Genomic DNA, 19337 nt, shown 5'->3' with positions numbered 1-19337 from the left:
GCAGCGCTTTCTCTTTTATTTTATTTATTTCAAGTATTATTTAAACCTGTCTCAAAAAAGTACAAAATTCCTATACAAATAATCAATACTAGTTTTTTGTTACATTTTTTTCATTTATGCATATATACACTTATTACATTTTTTCATATGCACCTATTTATGGAATACTATTACATTGATCTGTGTCGGGTTGATCTTTACAAAAGAAATCTCATACTGCATTTTGAATCTGATAGCTTTTTTCGATCATTTGATTGATTTCTTAAATTTGTTTTCCACCCTGATATAATATTTTAATTTAGGATGTTCGCTTACAGGCTGAACTACTAAGAGGAACGTCTGAGTATTATGTCTCACTTACTAGTCTGAAGAAAGTACTTGGTCGGAATTAAAAAAAAAAAAATATTTCTCGCGATATTCTTAAAAGATTTTAGTTTAATTTTTAATCTATTTTAAAAACTAAATTGTTATCCTCCCCTGCAAATGAATCGTAATATCTCTGCAGTTTAAGTAATGTGAAATAGCTTATTTTCTTAAACAGAACTTATGTTTGAAAATTAAAACAAAATATTCTTACGAAAAAATTAAAGATTTTGAAGTAAGCTTTGTTTAATTTCTGTACCTCTAAACGTTTCTAAAATAAATTTTAATTCGTATCTTAATAAGACACTAAGATATTTCCGATAGTTTATGTGATACGATTTCTGTTATTACTTTAAAAATATTATTGATATTATTAAAAAAAAATCTGTTAAATTATTTATTGTCTAGTAGATGGATTTCTGATAGTAGGCATTCGTGAGGAATCCAGGTTTTTAGTTTTCACTTGCTAACATCACATTAATTCGGCTAGGTACGTGTCTTCGTGTTGATAAGCGGCAGCGTATTGGTTTTTAGTTTCTTCATTATGCGATGACTCTCATTCGTTCATCATTTGGCTGGTCCACCAAATCGTACCCGTATTTGCTTTTTGGTTATCGTAATCCTTCGGCTTCCAACTGATCGTTATCATATCCACTCCAGTAATCTGTATTACTTGTGAAGCCTGATATGATAATCCCTTAATTGCCGGCATTAGTATTTCAGTTTTTACGTCTAGTATTTGGACAACGAACGCTTCCTTCGTCTCTCTGCAGATTCCCCGAAAACTAACTACTGGAGAAAATGTAATACCCAGTTATTTTTTCACGTTTTCTTACAAGGTTTAATTTTTTTCTATGATCATTCTAAGACTGAAACACAAATTTCACCACAGTTTCATACGTTGACTTGTGTGCAGTCGTCAAAACTCGACTCCAAGTGGGAGTTGCACTAAATTAGTCATTTTTTCACTTCAGCAACGTAGAATTTAAAGTATTGTTAAAATCCGAAATACAACTTCCTCCGAATAATTTTTATTCTCTAAAACCGACTACTCGGATAGAGTATTTTTTTTTATAGATTACCAAAATGAGTGGGTATATTTGATGAATTCTCACACGCTTTTTGTTCGGGAAGTATGAGTATTGTAAAATAATGCGATCGTGACTTCACGATCAATTAGTTACGAGTTCGGTCCTGCAGGTGCAATGAAATGAATTTTTTTATTTAAGTAAAAGAATGGTGGAAAAATCTTTTTTCATATAATCGATAACTACCTGCATTCTTTTGATAATAAATCATAAAAAAAAGGATTCTACTGTTATATTGTATGAATATTTCGTTTACTTCTAGAAAAAACCACTGCAAAAAAAAACAGACAAAAGTGTCTGCTGCAAGGACAGATAATTCCCTGTTAAAAATTAAAATCTTTTAAAAAGGATTGTTAAAACTAAAATCCACCTATAAGCAGAACGATAATCACAGGTCAAACTTTTTCAGTTTTGAATGATAAGATAATATTTATTGAAAACGGTAATCCTAGAAATTTTCTGAGAAGATATAATTTACTACGAAAGGTATATTATTCCGCCACCAACAAAAATATGAAAAAAATAATATTTCCTAACAGGACTCAATACAATCAGAGTTGATAACTCGATTTGAATATAAAAATTAAAAGGAAAATGCATACTATGCATTACAAATTTTAGTTGATAAACTATGTAGCTATCTCGCACAGTACATTATTTAATCGGTAACTTAAAAACTTGATTCATGAAAAGTGATGGTATAAATTTCTCTCGGTTTGTTTTACAGCACTCATTCGCTTATAGAATTATTTAAAAAAACAGCTGACTACACAGTTGTAGGACTGTCCCGCTTACACACACATACACGCACATCTTAATTTAGCACGTCAGTGCTACACTAGCGCTCCTTGTGGTGACAGGTGGTACTATTGACGTAATATATCCACAGCCACTAATTTAGAGCATTTTTTTTGGGATGCGATTTTGCAAAAGTGTTTTTGAAAATCTTATTTTTTAATTGGTAAAAAAGTGCCTTAGAAAAATAAGATCTTAATTAGCAAAATCTTGAGATACTGATGGTGGTGACCTTGCTATACAGTCTTACTCCCTTGACCTTTTAAGTTGAAACGTTAATGATATATACATATACATGGTATTTATACATGTAAGTAATATGACAAAGATTAGTCAAAATCGCTCCAGTAGTTCTGGAGATATAAGGTGATTTAGAGGCCAACACCGAACACACGTAATATGAACATTAACATTCGGAAAATTTCCATTCGGTTTTTTGGGATTTTTGGGTTCATTATGTGTCAAAACGTCAAGATCCGATGACAACCGCATATGCCCAAATTGAACCGATTACAATACTTTCCCTTCTTTAGCTATAGCGCTAGACGGGTAAGTAATGATTAGACCTAAAATAGCTTTTAAACTTCAATAAATACAGATCTAGAATCGTTCACATCATTTCATTAAATATAAGTGAATACTATATGAACATATATTCTGAAGAACGGGCTATTTATAAAAAACATTGTAAATAGCTAATCTTTTTTTAATTACTAATTTGTACGCTGCCTCAACAAGGCAAATAACAAATACTACCGCAGTGGTGAGGCGGACATTAAATATTGAGTAATATATCACTGTAATTTCAACTGAATTTTGATACTATTAATATTCATAAAATAAACCGATAGACATTACCGAATTAGTGGCATTGAATATTGCAGAATTCAACACGCTACCTAAATATTTAATTTTTTTTTTTATTAATGAGAAATACAGTGGATAATTAATCTAAAACGATGTTACTCGAATAGGTTTAGCAACAAGGTATTTTAAATTTTATCTGCCTCGTAGTCGGGTCGGACCAATAGATTTACGGCTCGTGATTTTGAAACGATTAGTCGAGCAATACCATCGATTGACATTTCACACAAAGGAGTAGAAATCTGGTCGGATGGTACAAAAGATTTCCAGTTTCAATGGATTTAACTAGCATTTACAGTTAGCGAGATTATTTAATTAGATGTTTTTAAAATTATTATTCTTTCTGACAATTACAAATTTTTAATCAATTAAGTATTGTAAAATCAATAATTTATAATTAACTTAATGATAGATTCTGTCATTACTGTAACTTTATTAATAATAAAAAAAACAATTGTACGCATCTGAATGTTTAATTCTATAATGCGCTCAGCGTAAGAGCTATCCTAACTGTTGTTTGTAGCGGTGAGATTTTATTGCAGAGTGAGCGATTTGTTTAGCGCAATAATGTACTTGGTGACTCAATTTGTTAGTTCTCACCAGTATTTGTATAATTTTTTATAGTCTATCATGTTTTTATCAACAGCGATGTAACTTTAAATGTAGCTGCCGTGTAATTAATTCGTAAATAACTAGATTCTATCGGCGCCAGATGAAAACATCAAACATATAATTTGTACGCGTAATTTTTGACACAGTGTACTACAACACCACCCGGTTTGTTTACAACAGGTTATCTCTTAAAGTAAATCGAATTTACATAAAGCTGGACAATTAGAAAATTTTAAGAAAAAAGAAAGAAAAATTGTAAGAAAAATCCTTGCCTGAAAATCAAAAATGGGATTCAATAATTATTATGTAATTATGAAATTTAAAAAAAAAAACAGAAAATATTCTATCAAGTGTTAAAAGCTAAAGATTAAGTTTTTACGGAAACATTTTCTATATGATTAATAATAGGTCAATTAAAAAATCTTTTAATCTTTACAGCAGCAGTAAAGTTAAACTATACTGGTTTAAGGAGACAGAAAAATACTTGGAAGAATTAAATATTTCTGCTGATTGTATTTTAGAAAGTGTCTTATTTAGGAAAAATATTTTCAAATGAAAGAAAGAGAAGAAACATCACAGAAGAATATCCTAAAGACTGAATTTATCATTTTAAGAATCATTTTAATAATTTAAAGCGGTGATTTTAATTAGACCGAATTTTTTCTTAATTTTTTTTTGTTTTTAATTTCTTTAAAATTGCTTATAACGACCTTAATTTTTTTATTTAGAACTGTTGAGCCCCCTAGGTGCTTTTGATGTGGTAATTTCATGCCAAAAAAAATAAATCGTACCGAGATAAGAGCGTATAATTTGATATCGTCGTTTGACGTATTATACATCAGTTTGTAATTAATACATTCCTCTACAACCAGTAGAAAACTGGTAATAAAAGAGTAACTTAAGAAGTAAGTGTAGAGAACACTGACTTATAAAAATTAAAGACCAAAACGCTACTTCTATACAATATAGGATAGGTAAAGATAAAGATGAAAATTAAGAGGAAGAAGGGTTAACATCGACGAGTGGATATACCCTAAGTTTGATTAACGAGAAAATAAAACAAATTAGAAGAAAAAATAATGTTTATCTTTTCTATAAACAATATATCTTTTGTTTAGCAGCTTTTATCGTAGCATTTTACGTGCTGTGCTAAATGTAATTCCTAACAAGAAAGCTCAAGTTCGTAAACTTTTCTGAACTCGAATTACTAAATCGGTAACTCACGTACAAGAGAATAAAATGTATCGTGGTTACGCCGTACTGAGACAGTGATAAACGATGTAAGATAAGTTAATTAGTTAAAGCAACTCTATCTTATAGTAATTGTATTGTTCTGTTATTTGTCTGAAATGATTAAGTAATATATTCGGGATATTATTCGTTACGAGATGAATCTGCTCCGAAGCAAAGCACTCACTCATTCGTTTACAGCGAAAACAATATTACAACGTAGTCGTTTTCGGAAACATTTTATTCGATGCAGTTAATATGTATGACGGCAGGGTTTTTATTGGATAACTTAGCTTCATTTATTTAGCTGTAAGTAAAGATTGTACATAATTGTACGTATAAATTTATAGACTTTAATGGTACGTTATTGTATATATGAAAAAAAAACAATGATAAAAATAAAAATATTTTTTGTTGAAACCTTCAATCATATTTAATTTTTGTAAAACAGATTACTTGTTTTAATTATCTTAGTAACTTGAAAATGGAGAAAAAATAAAAATAAAAATATCAAACACATTTTGTTTGATTTATTTACAATACTGTACAAATAGTAAAAGTTTTTCTAGCATACACGGCAAGAGATAATCATATTTTAATTTACAATTAATATAAGGAAATATTTTGCATCGATATAATGATTATTTAATTTTTTTTTTTTTTAAATAGTCTGAATTTCTTGAGTGATAATAATGAAAGTGATTTTTAAAATTCATTTGATGTAATTAAAAAGATGTATCGGTACATCTTTTAAAATTATACGTCTATGTAGTAGGTTAATACACACCCCTTCAAGCAGACTAAATTTTGTAATTTAGAGAATATAATATGCTTTCGAGGTCTGAAGCGATCTGTACACGTATATTAAGTTTATTTAACGGAATAAATTCTCGGTTGTTAATTTTATAAAGTCGAGTAAATATTAAATAAGGAGTGATTAATTTTAAAATAATTTTTCATAGTCAGAAAAATTACTTTCATCAAGTCAGGCTACGTTTTCCCCTCTATAATTTGAATTGCAGAAGCAACATTGCTGCCAGATGGCAATTTAGTTTCAATTTTGTCTGTTTTAGTGGCACGATGAAGGCTTGATTAAGCCGTCCTACTTCATTTCCTCTCGCTCGCTTTCACTGTGGAGCCCACAAATGAAACCGATCCGGTCTTCTATGTCCGTAGTTTGTCTGTATGCCTGTCTGTCGTACAAAACGTTCGTTAGTAGCTGTACGTGTAGTCAGTTGCCTGCATTTTATTGCACATTTTACCCCAGGAAAAATAAACATTCTCTGTTCTATATGACAGTGTCTCTTTTTCATAGAACAAAGTGGCTTCGTCTCGCTCTTTTTTCTCCCTCAAACCTTCTTTCTACTTTCATAAGTTATATAATATCACATTTTGCACTACTTTTTTTTCTATGTAGATTACTTTTTTGGTAATTTACTTTTCAGCTCATAAAGCAAAAATATTCGACTTTTAAAATTTCATTTTACTTTCCACCCACTATTCAGTTTAAGAATTTCATTTAATAGATTATTTTTCGTTTTTAGATGGAAATAATAACTATTTTCAACTCTATACAGATATTATTTGTGTACCCTGCTGAGTTTGAAAATGGATTGAGTTATACCGGAATTTACTATTTAAATATAAGAAAAGAGTACATATATATTTAGTGTTCCAGCTGGTGCCAGCCAAATTTAAGGGACTTAATTAGGACATCAAAATAACAAAAAAATTTCAGGTAGTCAAACGGTCTACTTTACGTCATCGTCGTTCTGTCCGCCATTTCTGTTTGCTCATTAATAAAAATTAATTAATGAATAAAGGGTTGGGATATTTTAATTAAATTTGATGTAAATGTATCTAATAACACCTGCAAAATAATTAAGTTAGAAATTATGTAATATTACAATTTTGTGCCTGTATTCACACATTATTTTGCAATCCACTTTAACAATTTCAACCATAATTTGCCCGTTTATCAACCGATTTGAACAAATTAAGTGTTACTTTGTTCGTAAGCTTATATTTTTATCTGATAAAACATGAACCAGCAAAAGAAAGTAATGAAACGAAAGGAAGAATTTTGACGATGCTTAACACCCTATCGTAGCTGATTCACTTCAAACTCGGAGAATTTGAAAACCTAATGTATGCAGTCGTTGTAGCTACCTGAAGTCCTCGCTGTTATCCAGGAAGTTAACGCAAGCCAGTTCATATGTTTGTTCATTTTGTATCTTATACTGATTCTGTCGAACGGTTGGCAATCTGTTAATCCTAGGTAATGGTGTATTTCAGTGTTTTTCGCAAATCACGCCACTTCAGAATACACAAATAAAATTTAAATAATAAGACAAACGGAAAAAACTAACGGCAAGTTAAATATAGTAAGATAAAATAGTAAAGAAATTGTATAAAAGTTCTTGAATCGAAGTAGGCAATGTGTATGTATATATATATATATATATATATATATATACACACACATATACACACATATATATATATATATATACACACACACACACACACACCATACGATAAAAAAGATTCTGATATCTTTTTTATCGTATGATAAAATTCTCTCTCTCTCTCTCTCTCTCTCTCTCTCTATATATATATATATATATATATATATATATATATATATATATATATATATATAGAGAGAGAGAGAGGCCTTTGTATAAAATTTGTGGCTCCGAAATTTCTAGAACTGCTAGATCAATTTCCATAATCCACAATCCAAAGGGTTGGTCTAGTGATGACCTCGTCTAATTTAAAAGTCGAGAGTCGTAAGGTTCAAATTCTGTTTATAAGGTTTTGAATACTAGATCGTGAATACCAGTATTCATTGGTGGTTGGTTTTAATTAACCACTTATATCTGGAATTGTCGACCTGAGAGTGTACGAGACTACACTTCATTTACAATCGTACATGTCATCCTCATTCATCCTGTAAAATAATCCTTTCGGTGGTTCCGGAGGCTAAACAGAAAAAGAGAGAGATCAATTTCATTAGAATTTGTATATGATGTAGTAGTGTATCTGAAGTTGTGCATGTAAAAATTTCATAAAGATTGGTTGAGTCATTTTCAGTTACGCTCAATTTAAGGTCAACTACAGACAACATAACTTCAATTTTTGTTTTTTTTTTGACTTAGTGTTGGTGTATTTTTCATACACACTTATGTAGTCAGTCACAGTAGTGGGTGAGTTTAAACTTGATGCGTGTGTGTAAGGAATTTTTGTTATTTTTAATTATTTCATCAAGTTACGGTTATAATAATTTACAGTTTAATAATAATTTGATAACTGACAGCAAATAATAGCGACCACAAATTTGAAACAAATAATATACATGGTAAATAATTTCGCATCATTCCAAATTTGCAATGTCAATAATTTTCCTCACACCAATCATTCAAGAAATAAATCTAAATCTTTTTATACGAAAAACTAAACAAAGAGAGATTCGATACAATCTAGCAGATCGTTAATCTTTTATTTTAGAAAAAAAATATTGTCCCAATTTTGAGCTGTCTGTAACCCCTGAACCGCTGACGTACTCATACGATAACAAACCACTCATTTGAATACATTATTTACTATTCATCAAATAGCTCAAAAAAAAGATATTAATTTTTTCTTGATTGAATTTATTAGTACACTTTTTTATTTTTGAATAGCGGTCGTAAACATTGAGTTGTAGTACAATGAAAGTACTTATTAAGTTTTTTAAATCTCTAAGGTTTTACTTCGATTTGAATAGGGGTGGGAGATAATGAAGATTATTTTTAAACTGTTTTTGCATCACATCTCCAAAACTCAGTGATCAAAAAAGTTGAAATTTGGCACAAATATTTAGCTTTATATATATATATATATATATATTATATATATATATATATTATATATATATATATATATATATATATATATAATATATATATATATCGTAGATTTGGCCTTTTACACCATTAGACAAGGAAACATCATAGTATCAAAAGTTTTTTTAGCAATTATATTTTTTTTTTACCCTGAATAACACTGCACTAAATCAGGCAGACAGTAATTATTTCAATAAATATAATTTTAAGCCCCCTCCAAAAAGGAGGATGAATGGGATTCTACTTAAAATATAATTTTTTTAACATTTAAGAAAATTTTTAAAATTGATTAATCCACATTTTTAAATACGGATTAATCCTAGTACTAACGTAGACGATATAGACCTTTAAAAAAAGGATGTTTCCATGGGATCCGAGTTAAGAATTTAAAAATAATTTGTTAAATTTTTGTTTTCATATGTATGAGGTGGCTATCGAGCAAGGGTGTCACGAATGGGTCCCAATTATTTTTAGGAAAAATTATATTTTTTTAATTAAATTTTTACTCTGTATAAAGCATAATTTTGATGATAGAAATATCATTTGGTGAAGGGATCAACCGAAACCCAACATTTTTACTAAAAATTTTGTTTTTGTTTTTTAACTATACTTTTAGTACTGCATAATTTTTAAGGTAAAAATATAATTTGATCATTAAGATCAATTCTTTCCGAAAATGTTTTTATTGAACATTTTGATCTTTTGATATAATTACATAATATTTCGATATATTTTAATCATTAATATATAAAAACCGTATGGCATTTTATATAAAAATCTATCAAGGGCAAAGCCGAGAAAGTTATGCAACCCTTTACTCGTATTGGTATTATTGCCGACCTTTGTGGCCTAGTGGTAGCGTCTCTGCCTTTCACTCGGAACGCTCTTGATTCGAATCCCAGTCAGACCTGACATTTTTCATACACTAAAAAAAAAAAAATTAATTAGAATAACTGTAGTCTTAATCCTGTTTTTTTTTTTCTTTAAGAATAAATTGAAACTATATTGATTGAGAGTAATCGCCACGAGAGTTAAGGTTTCTTGCAAGGACGCGTGAAGCAAAGGGATAATAAATTTATCTTCAAATCAAATTATTTAGCAAGAAATTAAGCGATTATTTTAGGAAATCAATATTGCTCCGTTTAAATAATCCTAATTAATTAATTCCAATTCTCTTCATTCTTCTTTAACTTACGCGTAAATATATATTTTTTAATTAACGTCTTTAAAAATTATCATTTTATACTGTAATAATTTTATTTTATTGTGTAATTTCAACGCTAATATTTTATAAAATTATTCTTTTATGCATTAATGTGTTTTATAGTTAATCCACTTATTTTTCTAAATTAATGCATGATTTTGCTGTGATCAGGGTAACCGCAGAGTAAGAGACACCCTTCCTGTCTTCGTCAGCTCTATACAACACATAATTAAGTACTGATATTTATTGAAGTAATGGATTATCCCCTTAAAATACGCTTAATTCTTATATATTGATAATCGATGTTATTGAGATGTTAAATAATTTTTTGATAATTTAATGATATATTTGAAACAACATTATCTTTATTGGAATTTCAATATCAGTTGAAAATTTACAAAGGATACACTTTTTGAAAAATATATGGTGGTTAGGGGTACTTACAAAGATAATCCAATAAGTTTTATTATTATTGCGTTAGTTATATCGATCACTATCGATACGAAACACTATCAGTGAGACAGAAGTTGGATGCTATTATTAATATTATTATTATTGTTATACATGATATATGACGATATTTTCTAATGAGCTACTAATTTTATAAAATAAATTATAAAAAAAGTATTATAATTTTTTGGACACTTATTTTGATTTTTTTTTAATTTTAATTAATCATTCAACCGCGGTTATCAGTTTTATATATTACTCTTAGTTTTTCAGCACACATTCCTGCAGTTTGGCTTTTTTTTTCTTTTTTTTTTTGTTTAACCTCCGAGTCCACAGTTAAGCATTACTTCAGAGGATGAGATGAATGATTTGTAGCGTGTGTGAAAATGCCATGCCTGACCGGGATTCGAACCCGGGACCTCTGGGTGAAAGGCCGAGACGCTACCACGTCACCGGTAGCACCGGTAGTTCAGTTGGAAGAACGCCTAACTATATGCATTTTGGCTTATGCTCACCTAACGTAACTAAATCTGGATGTAGTAATGTAAGAATACCGATTTACTACGTCCCCGTACAAAGTACCCGCCAAAAAATTTGCTTTCCTATTCGTCTTAAGGAATTTTCATTTCATATTATAAAAATAGGTTAAAGAGTTTAAAATTTTTATTTTGAATTATTATATTACTTTTAAAACCAAACTCCTTATTTTAATAGTTTTATTTAAAAAAAGGCAAAGTATACAAATTCGGTTACCGAAGCCTTTGTTCTTGGCAGATTAGAAGGAAAATTATTAATAACCCCATAGTTTTAATAAATTCATCTCCCAAATACATAACCGAAGTGACTTAAAAACGTAATAGATTCATTTAATCGGTTAATGTTTATGATTTTGATTCCAGAAACGAAAAAAGTAAGAAAAAGTTTCCCTCTTTTATAAAAGTTTTAATAAGACAAATCACAATCCGAAAATAACTGTTTAAGGACCATTAAGTTACATGTAAAACTTACCTTCCCTCTAAGACTAAAATTTTGAGATACAGTATCCATAAGGTCTGTATCTTCCTGCTCCCTTGGCCGATTTCGACCGAAGTTGAGTGGCATGAAAGCAACATATACCGAAATCATCGTATTAAATTTAATTCAAATCGGCCCACCCGGTCTGGAAATATCAAGCGAAACACAGGTTAACATAAATACATACGTCCATCCTGAATTTTTTGAATTCCAATATTATGTTTATCGGTTAGAAAGGGTCATGAAACGTAAATATCTGTCAAAACCCTAACACGCAAAATTTGATTAGCCTGCTTTTACCTTACATAGGGTAACGTGTAGCTATGCGGTGTAACTATAAAGCCGGTGAAGTAAAAATAAAAACAGAGCAATACTTAAACTAGATCGATAAATTAAAAAAGAAACTAAACTTCTTTAATAAATGTTAAATTAAATTCCTTTAAATGTAAAGAATTTGAAATAAACTTTTAAATAAAAAACAGATGACTCTGTATTTCATAATTAAAATAGTTTCAGTATCATAGAAAAAAAGAAGGAGAAAGAAGAAGAAGGAAATATATGTATATATTTCCTTCTTCTTCGAGAAGAGGGAGAAAGAGAGAGAAATAAACAAGGAGAGATGTCAAAGATTGGTATAATATTTCGGAAGTTGCTAGACATCTCCCTGTGTAGATACCTCCCAGGTTTCTTAACTCAGGATCATTAGGCTTTTTTTTTATCCCTACATAAGCTTGAAGCGTGTGGGTGGGATATGAAAATGTAATGTTGTAGCGCATGAAAAATGCCATGCCTGACCGGGATTCGAACCCGGGACCTCCGGATGAAAGGCCGAAACGCTGCTACTCGCGCCACAGAGGGCGGCATCCTTTGTTCTTATACCGAGGGTATAACGTAGTTACATATTTGGATTCCAAGGTCAGTCGAGTGGAAGCTTGTGTTGCGGTCGGACGTATTGTTGTGCGCTCTGTCTTATACTGTTTTTTTTTCGGATTAACGGTTTTATATCTGATTTTTGGAATTGGGAATCGACGGTGGAAAATTTTCGGAAGTATTTTAATATAATTTGGTGATTTTTGGTTGCGGACTGACCTCTTTATTGAATTTTTTTTATCTGAGTAGCCTTATTGCGATTGGCAATAAGGTTCATAGTTGACTGCTGGTCGCAGTGGTTAGTGTGAGTTAGTAGTGGTGTACCTTGAGTTGTTTTCAATTCGGGTGTAGCTTATCTGTAGTGGATGGCATAGACAATTGTAACTGGCATCGACTGATAATATTGTTTATTATTATTCAAGTGATAAACTTTTGATATTGGAATTAATTTAATTAATTTCGGTTGTTGTTATCTCTTGATAAGATAGACTGCTGTAGCTTAGTTTATCAAGCTATCATTTATATATATATATATATTTTTTTTGGGGGTATCAGCGGATGCGGAATTGTCCCCTAAGTACAATTTCGAGACATGCGACGTCGTAGCTCCCTCCCATCTGAGGATACAGCCTCACAAGGGGCTGGACCCTCGAAGGGAGCAACTGGAAGGAGAGAGAGTGGCACAGTGGACACTGAAGGTATGGATACTACGGTGAGCACCCAGGAAAAGAATAAATGGAGGGAAACCGAGGGCAGAGCAGCCAAAAGACCTAGAGCGGGTTCTTCGGAGGAGGAAGAAACCCCTCCTACTCTTGAGGAAATTACCTACAAATTAGGTAATGCAATCACACAACTGAGACACATGACTGGCAAGGGGAGTCAAACTACAATCAAAGCCCATGAAAGGGAACTTAAAGAAATATATGAAGACTTACAAAGACTGTGTGAAGAGAAAGCGGAGACATGTAATCAGACCACTCAGACTGAAGGTCTGAGTGGTATATATGATAACAGCGAGTGGTATGATAACAGCGAGATGTCGGATATTTTGGTTGATGATCTATCAGACGAGCAATTGATAGAGAGACTGCCCTCCAGATGGTCAAGGTGGGTGATGAACAGGATCACTCAGGTTAACGCAGCAAAACCTGGAGAGGGTAGTTATCACTTTGTAGAATTGAATGGCATAAGACCAAACAGCATATATGCAGGAGCAACGCCTGGTGCAATGTTTCTTCAGGAATCAACGATACTCGAAGACAGTAAGGTCACAACTAATGGTACAAGATACACAGTCATCTATGACTCCAGTTGGGGGATAAGGAAATGGCGTCACACGTACTTAAGGCACTAAGAAGAGTAGTGGGTAACTCTGAGTCTTCAGTTTTCGTGATACCAAATGACCCTCCAGCCATTTTGATTAGGAAAATAGTAATATATATTTTAAGGAAGGGGAAGACCTTACCAAGGATGGTCCTCCCCAATCCAAGTGACAATGCGAGACCAAGATCCAGATCGGCGTCTGTAAGGCGAGGAACCCCACCGGTCGCCGAGAGTAAAACCATTGTTGTACAAGGACAAGGGAAAACATACGCTGATCTATTAAAAACTATGAAAGAGAAAGTTAAATTAGAGGAGGCTGGAGAAATTCTTTCTATAAGAAAGGGTAGAGATGAACAGCTAGAAGTTAGCGTAAGTGGAGTACAGAAGGCAGGGGAGTTTTCTGCAATGCTGAAGGATAGAGCAGGGGATCTTCAGGTCGATATACGTAAAAAGGGAGACCGTAGAACAGTTGTACACATTAAGGACATGCTTGGAGATACTACGGAATCTGAGCTAAAAGAGGCAATTGAGAAGGTCCTAGGAACGGGTGAGAGATTTCAAATAACATCTATGAGAGACGCATACGGTAGTACCAAAAATGCTACAGTAATTACTACTCAACGCAGCGCAAAAAAGTTAATAACAGCAAGACTGAGAGTAGGCTGGGTTTGCTGTAGGGCATATATCCGCATCGAAAACGAAAAATGTTACCGGTGCTGGAGCATGGGGCACGGTAGAAGAGAATGCAGGGGCCCTGACCGCACCAACTTATGTTTCAACTGTGGTAATACGGGGCATTTCATCAAAGACTGTAGGCAAGCAATGAAGTGTCACGATTGCAGAAGTACAGAACAGAGAACCGGGAGTGTGAGCTGCAATAAACATAATGATTAAAATATTATTAAGTAATAATAATAGAAGCCTACTATCAGGAGACCTGACGCTGGAAATAGCCACAAGATACAATGTCGACTTTCTGGTGTCTACGGAGCCTAATGTGTATTCGGCTGCCAGAGGTCAATGGATACCCGACAGGAATGGGGCTGTGGCCATCAGAAGAATACTCGATAGAGTGGATTATAACTTGTACAGCAGAGAAGACGGAATAATAGCTATTGAATTAAGTGACACGATTATTGTGGGTACATACATCAGCCCCAATTATTTAACCTACAGCAGATCATGACCAGATCGCGAAAAGAGTGGTAGTGCTTGGAGATTTTAATTGTAAAACTACTGTAGCGGGTGCCAATTCTACAAATGCTAGAGGTAGAATTCTGGATGACTTGTTGGAGGTTACGGGTGCGTGCTGTATAAATGATGGGGCTCCTACATACAGCGCAAGAGGTCACCAATCAACAATAGACCTGGTAATTGTGGATAGTAGGTTTACAGCAGATACCGTCGAGTTTGCTGTCCTTACCGAAGAAACTGGTAGTGATCACAAGGCCGTATTGGTTAACATCAGAGATTGTCCAAGGCGGGTAAGACAGGATAATATTATCTCTAGATTAACGGATTTCCAGATACACCGAGCGTCAAATAATGCGGCAAATAGGATTAGGAACTGTGAAAACATAGAACCGGAGAAATTTCAAGAAATAATCAAAGAGGAAATTGCTAACATACCGCAGTCCGGTAATAGATATCATCCGGTGTACTGGTGGACCAGAGAAATCGAAGACCAAAGGAAAATCATGCAGCGTCAGAAAAGAACTGCTCAGAGGTTGCGAGCAAGGAATAGTAACGATGAAGAAAGTCGACGTGCTGCCCAAGACTATAGAGAGGCCAGGAAAAAGCTTAACTTTCTCATTAAGCAATCTAAGAGGAATAAATGGCAAGAGCTCTGTAACGAACTTGACACTGACCCTTGGGGGAAAGCTTTTAAGATAATTACCAAAAGGCTAGGTAGACAGGTGCCAACGTTGAGTAAGGAGGAAGCGGAACAACAAGTTAGGATTCTTTTCCCTAGACCTGAAAATCTGAATAGGGAAACAATTGTTTGTGAAGGTGGCAGATTCACAGAACAAGAGGTAATGGAGGCCATTAAAAAGTTGAAAAACCGGAAAAGTCCAGGGCCGGATGGCATACCTGCGGCCATCATCAAGACTATAGCAGGAATAATACCCTGGGAAATTGTGGATCTGGCTAGTTATGGTCTACAAAACTGTAATTTTCCTTGCTGCTGGAAAGCAGCCAGGACGGTTTTTATACCCAAGGCGGGGGTAAATAATGGATATAGGCCGATTACTCTTATTAATAATATGGGAAAGGTGGTTGAGAGGCTGATAGAAGGCAGGCTTAGGGCAGAGCTTGAGGAAAAGGGCTGTCTACATCCACAACAATATGGATTCAGAAAAGACCGATCTACCATAAATGCCTTAGAGAAAGTTAAAAATTGGGCTTTAAATAGCAGGAGCGGTACCTGGAGGACCAGGAAAATCCCCCTAGTGATAATGCTGGACATTAGGAACGCGTTCGGATCAGTACCCTGGTCATCTATAATTGATGCATTGCATGAGATGCGAATAAGCGAATATCTAATAAATCAAGTTAATCACTATCTACATCAAAGGTTTCTTGAGATCAAAACTTTGGAAGGTAAGGCAGTTTTCCAGATGTTTGGTGGCGTTCCTCAAGGTTCTGTGCTGGGCCCAACCTTGTGGAACATTTTTTATGACGCAGTCTTCAGACTGAATTATCCTGAAGGAGTTACTGCAATTGGCTATGCTGATGACATAGCAATCCTCGTTGAGGATAGGGATGTAGATAACTTAGAACGCAAAGCCAATCTGGCATTAGGAATTATAGATGAATGGTTACAAAGAAGCCAACTACAGATAGCCCCAGAGAAGTCCAGTTGTATTGCCCTTTCCGGCAGAAGACCTATTAGAGGTATAAATTTGAATATCAGGGGAGAGCCAATTATGCAAGTCAATGAGGCAAAATATCTGGGAGTCATACTCGATAAAAATTTGGCAGACACATCGATATGATATGTAGTAGGGTCACTCCAATGGTCAAAGCTCTAAGAGGTCTCTTCCAGAACCATGGAACACCAAAAATAGAAACTAGGAAATTAATAACTGCTGCAACAACATCAATGATATTATACGCGGCCCCGGTTTGGGGACATACAATTAGTATTAAACGGAATAAAGGAAAATTGAGAAGCGCGCATAGACTTGCACTGTTGAGGGTGGCCGCTAGTTACAGAACGGTGCCCTATGACGCGCTTTGCGTAATAACAGAGGTACTACCAATAGACCTGCAGATTAAAAGCAGGATGCTTAGATATGAGGGACTACCACAAGATGAGATAGCGGCTCAATTGGAGCAAGAATGGCAGTTGGAATGGTCACGCTCAAGAGTCGGGGATTGGACTAGAAGACTAATCCCTGATATAGGTAGGTGGTATGGAAGTAGACGCGGAAACGTTGACTTCTATATGACATAGTTATTATCGGGGCATGGATCTTTCGGGCAGTACCTAGCCAGAATTGGAAAAAGTGACACACCACAATGTGTTTATTGTGAGGAAACAGATAATGCGGAGCACACTATATTTGTATGTCCTAGATGGGCTGAAAACAGGAGGGTAATTATAACAAATCGATTAACACCGGATAATCTAATTAATTGGATGGTACAAAATCAAGAGAACTGGGACTGGTTCAGAAGGTTTGCTGGAGAGATCCTGAGAACTAAGGAAGAAGAGGGCGGTAGATTGTGATTAAGTTAAGTAGGGAAGGGTGGACAGTCTCTCCGTGGAGGGCCCGTATGCTCTGGTATGCGGGATCCTGCGAAGGGGGAGAACTCCAGGGGAGATGGAAATAAAAGAAAAGACCGAGTCCCGGCCGGCGGTGTGTCTCCCTGCGGGCGTCTAGGCGCTTGTGGGGTGGGTACCGTCGGTTAGAAACATAGGCGTAAAGACCGAGACCCGGTTCCCTGCGGTGGGGCTGGGGGACGGCATCGCCGGACCTTGGCCCTAACGCGGGGAATTAGAGGCAGGCAAAAAATAAAACAAAAGATCCAAGACCGGGGGGGCCAACCTGCCGTGCCGGATGTAAAGCCGGTGGGTGGGGGACGCCCCCTTTGAGTAGAAGGACACTCTCCCCGACTGAGTATACTTAAATGGATATCCGGGTATGGCCACTGACGGTGGTATGAGAAACATTAGAATCGGAAACTGATAAAATATAATCGGTCCTTGATTCCCACTCATAAAGGCGACCGGCACACACTTCTCACTGGGTGTAATCTACATGAAAAATAACAATTTTATTTTACTCTGCGTTTTGGTTACCGTGTTTAATTTTTTAATGAAAAATTAACACCAGTAAAACAAATATTCTAAACTTACGTCTGTGTTTTATTTACAGCTTATTCAAGAAAAACCGCAACAAATTAATCGTATTACTTTGTTTATTTGGCTTTCTCGGACTTATTTCCGGCATGCGTGATTAATTTATTTTCTACAAAATTAATATCCTTCGATTATGTTTTTTCTCTTTTATACGTTTATTTTTTATTTTATATATATATTTTTTTTGGTTCGAAGTAATATTTTCAAAGCCTGCAATTCAAGGTTATGTATTTCTAACATCCTCTTTTTTAAATCCTTTTATTATTCCACGTAAATGGCGAGCAGTGTCCGTCGTTTTTTTTTTGTTTGTTTTTTCTCAAATTATATATGATGCCGGTTCTGACGATCGACACGTTTCGTGTAATGTATATTTTATAAACGAATGCGGTTGGAAAACATTCCTGTCGAACGATTTCTTTATTCGTTTCATTTAAAAAGTATGTTTAAGACTCGCTTCGGATGTCAAGACAAGCTATTTAATGATCACCGAGACGGCAGTACCGATAACAGTAATGTAACACGTTACACTGTTCATGTTATCCTTTTTTGCACGGCCAGAAAAATTGTTAATTTTACGACTGTCGATCCGGGCTGCGATTCTTGCCCTACTCACTGTTTTGATTTCTAGATTATTTTATTTAAAAAGAAATAAGATAAAGCGATATATTTTTCATATCTTCTTGTTTTTTCATATTCAAGAAATATGAGGAAAAAGAAATTTTTACGTTTCCAAACGAGTGCGTGCGAGTATGCATGTGCATTTTATTAATGTCTTATTCTATTTAAGAGTCGTGTATTCATAGACGCTAGCAGAAAGTCATGGAGGAATTACATCGTAGACATTATCTCACGCTCTACTCTCTCTTTATATTCAACCAGTTGTCGCATGCTTTAAGAAAACTCATGTGACACCTCTCCTTCACCTTACAACATTCGTCTCAATATGCTCACAATACCTTCCCAATTCGGCTCTACAACACCTATTAGGTATTTTTTCATGGTTTGTTCTCGTCACAAGTATTCCCAACCGTGTGGTCGGAAACCATTGTCGGACCAGTACTTAAACCTGGTAGAGACAAAGCATGCTCCTCAGACTATCGCCTTATCTCCTTGACAAGCATCTTGTGCAAAGTGCTGGAGAGAATGGTAAACAGCAGTTAATGGTATTTAGAGAAACATGCTCTATATCTCCAGAAAATGCGGTTTCCTCCAAGAACGATCTTCCACTGACCATCTGGCATCACTGAAAACAGCTATGCAAAATGCTTTCC

At 34.1% G+C, this 19337-nt stretch overlaps 1 protein-coding gene across 2 annotated transcripts in view; it reads left to right on the top strand.

The window, feature by feature from the left end:
• Positions 1-19337, top strand: part of LOC142322962 (uncharacterized) — a 1168170-nt gene that overhangs the window by 335672 nt on the left and 813161 nt on the right. The gene's annotated exons all lie outside the window — the stretch shown is intronic.

This window comes from Lycorma delicatula, chromosome 4 (assembly GCF_047948215.1).
Source record: "Lycorma delicatula isolate Av1 chromosome 4, ASM4794821v1, whole genome shotgun sequence".
Taxonomy (NCBI): domain Eukaryota; kingdom Metazoa; phylum Arthropoda; class Insecta; order Hemiptera; family Fulgoridae; genus Lycorma; species Lycorma delicatula.
This window is presented reverse-complemented; position numbering and strand designations above follow the sequence as displayed.